The sequence below is a fragment of the Dendroctonus ponderosae genome, unplaced genomic scaffold (assembly GCF_020466585.1).
Source record: "Dendroctonus ponderosae isolate FM_Combo_2020 unplaced genomic scaffold, Dpon_F_20191213v2 Dpon_F_20191213_6, whole genome shotgun sequence".
NCBI classification, from domain to species: Eukaryota; Metazoa; Arthropoda; class Insecta; order Coleoptera; family Curculionidae; genus Dendroctonus; species Dendroctonus ponderosae.
In genome coordinates, this window is record NW_026018814.1 from 10,854,479 (window position 1) to 10,866,292 (window position 11,814).

General features: G+C 30.6%; 1 protein-coding gene and 1 long non-coding RNA gene across 2 annotated transcripts in view; both read left to right on the forward strand.

Moving 5' to 3' along the window:
- Positions 1-11,814, forward strand: part of LOC109545133 (protein MTSS 1) — a 103,869-nt gene that overhangs the window by 26,535 nt on the left and 65,520 nt on the right. The gene's annotated exons all lie outside the window — the stretch shown is intronic.
- Positions 3,527-4,304, forward strand: LOC109545189. Its single transcript, XR_002172644.2, has 2 exons — positions 3,527-3,834; positions 3,897-4,304. It is a non-coding gene; the product is annotated as an uncharacterized LOC109545189 (long non-coding RNA).

Genomic DNA, 11,814 nt, shown 5'->3' on the forward strand with positions numbered 1-11,814 from the left:
ATGTAAAACTAGTGTCCTTTGCTGCAAAATACACTTGTTTATTGTCGTGTGAGGCGATTTGTGTCACTTATGTTCCTTTCTGTAAATTATGCTTTAAATTAATAATTTCTCGTATTCGCTGTAGGAATAGTTCGAGTTTTCAACATTTAAGTCTTTTTCACTCCGTTTTTCAACATTGAATGGTCAGGTTTTCCACAGTAGACTGTTTTTACATAAACCTTTACAATTAAATTGTACATTTTCTAATTTTTGCCTTATGGGATATGCATGAAGTTTAAACCTAAACCAAATAATTATTTTTTTTTGTAAACACACTTTGGATTGTCTTCAGCGTTTTCAGCTGGATTCGGACGGTAATTTATTTTATAGCAGTAGTAAATTTATGCAGCTCGCATGTGCAGCTTTCCGGATTTTATGTAGCCGTTTTTGTGGAAGTTATATTCGTTTTTTTGCGGAGTTCATTGTGCGGTTTTTGCTAAATTGATATTACGGTTTGTGCGGATTCTTATTGCGGTTTGTGTTGATTTGTTAGAGCGGTTTTTAAAAACGGCTATCAATAATTTTTTTTACTTAAAAAGTGCTTAAGTAACAAAAACCAACTTTTAACAAGAAGGATTTAATCTAATTGTTTTTGACCTGATGTTGCTATGTTTGAAAAACTTTTAAATATTACCACAAATATTTTAATCTAAAAAACAATTGTTGTTTATGGCTAATTTCGAGTGAGAATGATTTAAAAGCAATATCAGTTATAATAATAATATTATTAGACCAGTTGTTGTTAAACGTTTGAAATTGTTAACATGGTTGTAAACATGATTTGATGGGTTTTAAAATGTCATGTGGTTATTTCCGTTTAGGATTGCAGATGCATTTAATCGAACATTTTTCAATTCACTTTTTTACTGTTTTTTACATTATTTTTCATTTACTGAAGTTTCTATTTTAATGGTGGAAAAATACACTGTAATAATATATTATTACCGTAGTATTCATATCCATTAGTTTTTCGGGGTTTGGCAACAATAAGTTGAAAATTGCAAATAAATTACACTTTATATGTGCAAATAAAAATTTCATTTTTAATGTTTATTTACTTTAGTCAGTAAATTAGCATTAATAAAATGCCTAAATAACAAATAAATTTAAAATGCTGATTCAATATACTAAGACATAAAAAAGAAAACAGTGAATCCAAGAGTCCGATATATATTTGTGAATCAGAAAAAGGCATTCGATACCACAATCGAACATGAATCAACACTGAGAAATTTGCTAGAAAAACTTTATAAAAAGCGAACTAATTCAGAAATGCCCGGGCAAAATGTGTGTAATCAAAATATTTAAGGAGGGAATAAAGTGAAGATAAAAGAAACTGAACAAGCGCCTACATGTAACGATAACTCAGAGCCACTATTCAAGGTAGTAGACTTTCAGAGATGCTTCAGTCGATAGTGACGAAAAAACAGAACTATTATGCGCATTTCGTCAAGGAATTCCATTCTATTAAAAAAAATATGACATAAAAAATGTAGAGAGCTTTATTAAGAAACCAATAATGCTTGTTCTAAATTGATTGTTAAATTTGTTCTAAAAATATTGCTGGTCTTATCTCAAAACTAGCACGCATAACTATAAACATACTCTAAAAGTCGGACATAATTTTTACCGCTAAAACATTTGCATTGAAGTGGCAAATTTCTTCTCTATACCACCATTATGTACATCCCTCGCTGCGAAAAGGTGATTATTTGGATTGAACCCGATTTATGTGTCCCAAGGGGCTCGAAAACGCTGACTCAAAGGGTGATATCTCGAGTGATGACCGAACAAGTGGCAATTATTTGCAATAATCCTTTGTTCCTTACACTTGAGTATCAACCGTTACCCATTGGTGTCCTATTTACCTTTGAGGCACTAAATCGCAAATCAGACAACTAAATGACTGAACATTGATTTATTAGAGCATTGGACAGTGAACATAACAACTGAGCTCATTCACAGCTACAATCATTCAAGTTGTAAATTATTTCACTTGCGATTAAATAACGATTAATTGTTTGCACTGCATGAACGATATTCACGCTATCAGCGTAAAATCAAAATCAAGATTGATTGCAAATGAATTTCTGGAATTGTAAATAATTTCTCATTCATCATAAATTACTTTGTAGCGTTCAGAACAAGGGTAGCACAAGCAAAGTATTTGAATCGGAACTCATTTATTTCAATCACTCGACACATTCAACGGATAATTCAATTTTTTCATTTAAGATAATTTATTGCGACTTGGGGCAGTAAATCTGGAAAAATTATTAATAATTTCTTGAAGATGTACGTCTAGCTCGTCCAAACTAGCAATTATTGAGACAAAATTCGTCTACGATGTCTACCAGATGATGTGATAGACAATGTCTAATACAGAGCTGTATGGATTATGGAATATGGGATTTACAATTTACAATTAAAACATGTTGTACAAAAACTATAATTTACAAAGCGTTGAAACATTCCTTAGTTCTTAAGGAAAAACAATTTTAATTTGGAAGAGCAAACCATTTCAGCGAAAGAATCTAATGTTGCACAATTATGGGGTAAATTTTTCAAATGTTTTGTTCTCCCAAAGATTTTTTTCCTTGACAACTAATGAATGTTTTAACGTTTTGTAAATTAAAGTTTTTGTACAACGTATTTTAATTGTAAATTGGTGTTTGTAGTTTTTATTGAATTTTAAACCTGATGTCTCGATGGAACGTTACATGAAAGAAACGATATGAACATTTTTATTTCACATTTTGACTGAAACCCAGGAAAAAAAAAATATAATAACTTCTACAGAAAATAGTGTAGAACGTCTTCAGAATCTGATCAAACCCTCAGTGAGGTCAAAAGAAATTCCAAAAATATATTCCCTTAACTATTATAGTTTAACATTATCACAACTCACAAGTCTTGCAGTTTTTTTAACATTAAGTTATAATAGCTAATAAGTAATCCCTGGAGTAGAATTTCGAACTTCAGTTGAGCCAAGGAACCTAGTGTGACAAAATAATGGTTTATAGTAAAAATATTTAGAAAATTGGAGAACTAGACAATGTTACTTTACTCATTTTCCAAAGATTCCTATTATTTTCAGAAAAGCTGATAGCTCGTTTTACAAACTAAAAGTATAAAATAGACGAAAATAATTCCCGTTTTTAGTTTTTACCGTTTAAATATGTATTTAAAAAAAAAGTTTCCTAAAAAATGGATACTTTAGTAGCTAACATTTACAACATCTCTAAAGCGTGTACATTTCTTGTTATTTCCGTTTGTAACTTTTGAAATATTTGGAATTCGGGTCAAATTTTATATTGCAATTTTTGTTGACATTTGGTTCAAGACTGCTAAAAAGAGAAATTGATGAAACTTAATCGGTAATGATTACCTAAACAAATTAGCGATACGTTAATGAGTTCTACAACCTTTGCTGCCTAGAAATCATCGTTCATAATTATAGAAATCATCGCATCTTGTATCTATTTCAGTTTATAGTAGAAAACGATTTTGCGAACTGACTGCAAAAATGATTAATGGATGTTGCAAAAAAATTCGGGAAATTGGTTTTACATTATTATGATTTCTGGTATGACTTCACACCTATAATCAACTTGAGTCACCTGCTTGGCATTTACCAGTGCCGATAAGAAAAAGATACGATAAGATAAAATCAATCAATAAATAAAAGGGAACACTTGCGATTTTTCAATTAGCAAACCAACCAAGTTGAAATCAAATTACTTAGTTTTCAAATAGATACGTGTTGAAAAGCAGCAACTTTTTTTATTTGATTTGGTAAGTCAGTTTTTCTAATATTTTTTTGCAACTTCAATTACTCAAGAATTTTGTATATGTAGATTCGATTCAATTCATGGCTATAACAAAGAATTCTGATACTTCGGCTCTTTGCTATGGTCCACCTCCACCTCCAGGGCATCCGGGACCTCCGCCTCCCGATGATTGTTGCGGGTGCGGCCCCGGAGGATGTTGTGGACCTGGTTGTTGCGATTGTGGGCCTGGAAGGCCATGCGTTTGTGTCTGCACCATATTATAATTAGGCGATTCTGGATATTCCGGAAATTGTTCATCGAAGGAAGCGATCGTTACAAGTGAATAAATTTTTAAATTGTAATTAAAAATTACAAACATTTCCTGAGCTGGTAGTAATATCGAAGGTGACTGATAAATAGTGATTTATAAGCGACTAACTAGGAGATAATACTATAGTATGTAGCTACAAATAAATAGAGCTGATGCCAATGAAATTACTTGAAATGATTTCCTAAATCCTCTAGAGGTCTGCTGTTTGATTGTATGGCATGGTAATTTGAACGTTGTTGATGGTTGAAATTATTGAATTTTTTTGAATAGACTCGATTGACACCGTTTTTTGAGTTCAGTATTTTATAATATTTTATGACTCTAACTAACTCTGACTATTTATGAAGAATTTGAATTTATTTACCTCGCATCTTCACACTTTCGTTACTAAACCGTATGCTTTAGAAATTTGGGAACACCTAATGGTTAAGAGTATTTTGTTTGATAAGATTAACAGGATCCACAAGTGTTGAAAATGTAAGATTTTTATCGATTATCTTAAAAACGTGCCAACCATAAAATATTAAACCCAAAATGTATTTGTTTAACGTTTTCCAAGGATACGAATGAAAATGTTCAATAGCTTTCAATTTTGCTCTTTAAGAGACTAAGAAAATCTAATAAAACTTTCCTAAGAATTGAACCAAAAAAAGTTTTCGGGACTGTTTGTAAGGTACAAGTTTGGCTGGCCTCACAAAATGAAAGAGTTTGCTTGCTAGCTTTTTGTAGGTCAAGCACCTTTGAAAATGCGTCATAAGAGAAGGACAATACCAAGTCGCTTGTTCCCTCAATTAGACCTGAATGAATATTCATATATTTTTAACCGCTTCCAAGTAAATGCTATTAAAATTTGGCCAACTGTTTTGACAAATTTAGTTCTATTGCGGTTCCAAGTTATCAACGAAAATGTTCAAATCGAGTTTTTTATGTTTTTAGTTACAACCTAATTGGTTAATTTTAAAACGATTTTTTTAATGTTATGGCTCCGAAAGAAGTAAAATCGTGATCCGATTTCAATAATTTTTTTTTGACGAACTCCCGGAGATTGTTAAATGTCAGCTCTACATCTTGAAAATTACTCTATTTTACTCAATATACAGTTTATATTAAACCTCTGAGGGGCACTCAATGGTGCTAGTTATTTTACGTTAAGTTTGGCATATGATAATTTGCGAAGAAACGCTTCGGTTTTGAGTCACAAGGTATCAAAGTTTCGGATTTTTTATATTTTCTTCCCTACAAATGCTATAATTGTCGTGATAAAATTTTTTAAAGTTTTTCACCAGGTTACTTACAACGCTCCACAACTGTAGACATAAAGCACGCGCTATGAAAACATCCAGAGTACCTAATATTTTTTGATGATCAGGTGTCCTTTTACCTGAATAGATATTTCATGCTAGATTCTTAGATCACAGATATTTTTCGTAGTAATTTCCAATAAACACTCAACAATCAAGGAATCACCCTATTTAAATTATTAGTTTGCTTCAGGCATTCACAGAAACATACTTTTAATTAAATAAAAATGAAGAATGGATGTTTAACACAAAACGATTGGGGGCTAAAATTCTTAATAAATCGACAAAATGTGTGATAGTTGACCAACTTCAGGGGTCTAAAGAATATGAAGCGAACTGGTAAATATGAGTTCTGATACCAAACTTTCCCAACGGTGATTCTTTTGATACGAAAAAGTATAATAAACAACGCCCTGATTAATAAGTGTAACTTTCCCAATTTCAAAGGCTGTCTAATTGAAAAATCAACTGCAGTACATTTCGATTCTAAACGCGGTTATATTGAATGTTTATGTTAAAAGTCAACCTACAAACCCAACTGGAACAACAACTCAATCACCGAAGAATACATTTTTATTCCCGAGAACAAAGACGTGTAGTTCTCAAGTTTGCCATTGTTCTCGCAAAAACAATTAAGATCCTTTTGAGAGCGAATCCGACTAAAAAATAACACTTTAACAGTGCTTAACCGTTTCCATTTTGTTCACGATGAATAGAACGATTTTCTGAATCATTTAGCTTCATACAAGATCTGGCTGTGTTTGGTCGAGAAAGTTATTTTCCAGTACCTATTTTGCAATTGGCCTCTTCCTGTTTACACCCAGAAGGTTTTCGAGCCACAGATAAACATCATTCGGAACGTGGAAATGCTTTGCTTGGTAGTTAAGGACAAAAGACGCTCTGGAATGTACAGTCCGTGAAAATATGTTGATAAAAATTCGCATAATGAATCAAGAGAAACTTGGGTAATAAATTACAAATTTTAATTAACTCGCGGCGGTTTACGTTCATGAGCTTGTTAAGATGGGTTTCAGCAAAACACCACTTAAGACAAATATTTGAAATGACCGTAACGTGTGTTTTTTGTTGCAAAATGTATTGATTTATAGCAAATAAATGCAAGACTGCAAAGTCGAAAATCGCGCCTGTTTTCCGTAGAAGGGTGAAGGTCTTTGAAGCACAGACACTGTATGTGAATTATTGTCTTGACTGCTTTTTAAAATGCATTGTTTGCTTGTTATCACTTCTGACATGCTAACAGTTATAAGTGCAAATTTTTATGTGATTTGTATGTGTATCTTTGTAAAAAAATTATTTTGCATTCGTTCCCCAACATTGAAAGTTATGTTCTTTGAATATGGTTAAATTCAGTAGTACAGTAGTACATTGAATTTTCTTAATTAATATTACTTAACTTGAAAAATACAGGAAAAGAGCAAGACTCAAGGAAATCAATTGATATCCACTAATCTAGGGTAGATGAGTATGTTCTTCATCATCCTAGTATTAAATTATATTGCTAAAAGATGCTACGTTATTACGGGAATTGCGTAAGACCATATGAAACGGCTGAAGATTCGAAATAACAATAATTCATGCTAAATTAAGTTACGCTATAATAAGTCGGATTATTACCAGCTGTTTTCAAGCAACCGTTTGAAAATTGGTAGAAAGCGAATGTTGAAGATCATCATGCAAAAGATGAGGTCTGGTACTTATATAAAAACGTACGAACAACAGTGCGAAATTTAGATAACTGAGAACATGCAAATTGTTTAAAAAGTAAATTTTACTCAACAACTATTTAAGGTCAATGCGTGAAAAGTTTTTAAACTTTTACCGTAGAGAAGAGAAAATGTTACATTTTTCCTATTTTTGATTTTTGATGCAATAACGTTTTTAGTATACATTGTTTTAAATTTGCTTTTCGGAAAAAATGCAATTTAAAAATAATCACGATCAGAATGACTGCATAACAAAAATAAGTAAATATTTAAAAATAAAATCGATTTCTTAACGAGATTTTTAATTGCCTATATTTCGTCAAATTTATTTTGCATTTCTGAAGATTTCAGCAAAAATAATTCAAAATATAATTATCAAAAAATGTTCCGAGTGACCGCCTCATTCGAGAGTTTCTCTATTGATGACGTAAAGAGCTTTAAGAGCGCCACATTTCAAAAGTAGTTTTAAGTCACAGTCCGCTTAAAGAAATATTACATCCCAAACTTATGTTTTTTTTTTAAATGAATAGCCACCTTTATACTTTATGTATAAATGCATTATTAAATTCTGCAGCAGTAATAAATGTAAGTTTGTAGAAGATTGTAAATAGAAAATGTGAACCCTTTCGTAAGAGCGCTTCACTGGCTAGTCGCCCTGAATAATCTATGAGTCGAAAGTACTCTTTTACTACTTCATCCAAATTTAAGTTCTATGGAATCCAGAATGTCCAAAAACGAACGTTTCAAAATTAAATAATTGTTGACTCAAATTTATCGACTGTTCAAATGGAACACCCTCTATGTTTTTACACCATCGGGTGAAAATGTTATTACTTTAAAAAAGTTTTATAACATCAACCGTCTAAACTGACCGTAAGGATATGTATATACATAAAATTAAATCGCGCCTATTATTATTCCGAAGTACCAAATATTTTCTCTGTTATATAGGACGTAATACTTTGGGCTTGTAAATTGAAATTCGCTTATATAAGATGTAAAACTGTATTAAAGAAAATATATTAAAATAAAATAATAAAGACCGTCACACCGAGTATTTGAAAAACCTTGATAGGCTATTGGAAACAGTAAAATAATAAAGTCGCATATTTGTTTTTTTCAAAAATATAGTTTAGAATAAGCCACAGGCTTACTTTGCAATGCCACCGATTAGAAGTTTTTACTCCTACCATACCTTTAGAAATACATAAAATTGAAACAATAGTAGTTTTAAATTTAATATTTATTCGCTCTTGGAAACTCTATATTAGTCACCCTGTATAATTATGTTTAATAATGCGTGAAGACTGAACCATTGCCATCATTTTGAACTACTAACTTCAAGTGTAGAATCAAGCAAATGGATAATTAAACTTTTCCCAAGAATATTAGTGTGCGCTTTTCGCCATTGTTGTGTTAAATCACTGATATTTAGCTTTTTCTTTCTTATACTTTTGAATGGATTACTTTAGGAATATAAAGTTAAATTCAACTAAAATTTCTCGTTTGAATGAGCTGAGGAAATTATTCAGAGAGATTGTTTAACGGATTTAATTCATGAAACATGAATAAATTATTTCCTGCGACATAAACTTGTCCATCTAAGGATCTTGAAGTTGGTACTGATTTTAGTTGGAGTGTTTACATGTTCATATTTTGAACGGTTTCAAACAGAAATTGTATAAACTAAACTTTTGTCCGATAATGCTGTAATGTCCTGGAATAGAGCATCGAAAATTACAAATTGTCGGATGGCCGAAGTATTATCAAATCTGCATAATCAATCACGAAGAAAGTACCTTGGTGTATGCGTGGAGTGAGAAACAATAATAGCACGCCATGTAATAGCTTTGATTCAATATGCAGCAAGCATAAAGTAATTATGAAACGAATTCGTGTATTGAAGATGGATGTGCAACAGATGACACCAGCGAAATAAGAAGCAAAATTAACTCGATCGAATGAAAGTAAAACTTTCTTAAAATTCAGAGAGGCGCCTTGGCGTCGGCGATTGCAGCTACATTAACACTTCCTTGCTTTTTGATTGGATTTGCATCGTAAGTACCGAAAGAACAGTGGCGGCACTTTATTCAATTTTCCATATCAAAGTAGTATAAAGTCTCAAGTTATTTCTAGTTGAGGTATACTACTGAATACTCTATGAAACTGTTTAATGACATTTTCTGTCTTCATTTTTTTTAATGGTCGTTTTGTTTATGTTATTAGTGGATTACAAGTTTTGTTTCAGCACTTCCTTTTATGTTAATCATTTTAGTCAAATTTAATTTGAATTGCTAAGCTGTATTTTTGGTAGCTGCTAGGGTCTTGCTCGTAAAATCGCTTCAAGTTCTTTAATAATATTTAAGTTTGCTGCAGAAAAATACTCTGTTGAACAGTGTCTGCAAAATTTTCAATAGATTTTGTAATTTGATTGAACTATTTTGTTGAATAAAACTCTTTTGTCGTAAACTCATTTATTATTTTAACATATTTTTCGTTTTATATTATGACTGGTAATTATTTATTAGAAATATTTTTATTTTGAAATTTTCATATTTGTTTTCTCTTTTTTTTGTAAGAGCACGAACTCTCATCATCTAGTAATTAATTTTCGAATTATTAAGGCACAGTATGTTATCATGGAAAATCATTGACATAAGAAATAATACAAAGCAAACAATTTCCGAAAAGTGAAAATTTTGAGCTACCTAATTGTAAAATGTCAAATAACAAAATGCATTTGTTTTATTTTAAACTTTTTCAACTAAAATGAAAAATGGAACTTGACAAAAACAAATGTCGCTAAATTTAAAATTATTAGCAAAAAATGTGGTGAACATTAATTGATTAATAACTTATTCAGTGCGCCAAAGTATAAAAATTTGGCTAATAAATTTGGTAAATTAAGATTCCCCTTTTTCAGTATACCAAGTTTCACACTTGAGTTTGTAAAAAATATTTTTTCTCCATAAATTTACTTGAAACTTATAGGATCTTGCTCGTAAAACCGCTTCAAGTTCCTTAATAATATTTAACCAAAACTTTGCTTTTCTTATTACTTCTGCTGTAGAAGAACACTCTGTTAAAAAGTGTCTGTTAAAAATTTTTTTATTGATTGAACCATTTTGTTGAATAAAAGTTTTTTGTCGTATTTATTATTTTAACACATTTTTTGTTTTATATTATGACTGGTGATGAGAAGTATTTTGATTTTGAGATTTTGATATTTTTTTTCTATCTTTTGTAAGAGCACGCATTCTTATCATCTACTCTGAAGTAATTAATTTTCGAAATAATAAGGCCAAGTATGTTATCCGAAAAATCATTTTCAAGCTACCTAATTGTAAAATGTCAAATAAAAAAATGTATTGGTTTTATTTTAAACTTTTTCAACTAAAATGAAAAATGGAACTTGACAAAAACAAATGTCGCTAAATCTAAAATTTTTAGCGAAAAAGGTGGTGAACATTAACTGATTAATACCGTATATTCAGTGTCCAAAAGTATAAAAATGTGCCTAATAAATTTGGTAAATTCAGATTCCTCGTTTTCAGTACAAGTTTCACACTTAAGTTTGCAAAAATACTTTTTCTCCTTAGATTTATTTGAAACTTTAAACATGTTTTACCATGAAAAAAACGTGTATTAGTGTCACTTCGCTTTCGAAGTAATAAAAAGTAATGAAAACTCATTTTGGGTTTACCCAGACATAATAAGATAGCAATCTCGGCCGAAGTAGGTATACACTTTATAAAAAAACATCTACATAAATGAGATTAAGCTGTTATAAATTACAATGTGTCCCGGATATGCTGGAATTGCGGGCTTTCTGTAAAAAATTGTGCTGAACCCAAATTCCTCATTTTTCTAATTAAGAAGCAAGAAAAAGATATTGTATTTTCTTCTGAAATAACATACTTACATTATTTTAATGTTTGGTAAATTTTAAACACATAACAAACAGAAAATAATATTGTTTCATAATTATTAGCATCTTGAGGATAGGTTTGAAACGTGCAAAATATTTTGTTTATACTGTTCCCATTTTTAGTGCGATTAGTTTTAAAAAACTTCAGCCAGCAATAAAACAGTGGAACTGGAATCAAATATTTTCAAAATTAAAGATTTTTTTAACTTATAAAACTAGTTATGTACACTGTACACAATAAAATTTCGTAACATATTTCCTTCAAGTTGCATATAATTTCAATTTGCAATCCTGCTACTGCGATTTTTGATTGAATCACTGGATAAAATGTGAATCATTGAACATTCTAGCAATTTAAAAATAACTTCACACTTAAGAGAATATCGATATTAGTAAAATATGTATGAATTTTATAAGAAACTAGTACTTCAGACTAAATTTGTTAATTAATAACCACTTGCTTTGATTACCTCTAAATCAAACGTTCCTCGGCATTAATTAAATTACATAGTGCACACTCAAAGCGAAAATAAATCAGTCAATTTTCTCTAAGAAATATATTTCTGGAATCGATTAAAGAACGAGAATAACTGTTTGCGTCTGGGTTAATTATTTAACTATTTTAAAAGTTGTGATTTGTCAATAGTAAATCACCCTACATGTATTAACAAAGTCTTGTTCGTTTTTCGCGCTTGTTTAACGGAATGATATAATTGTTTTT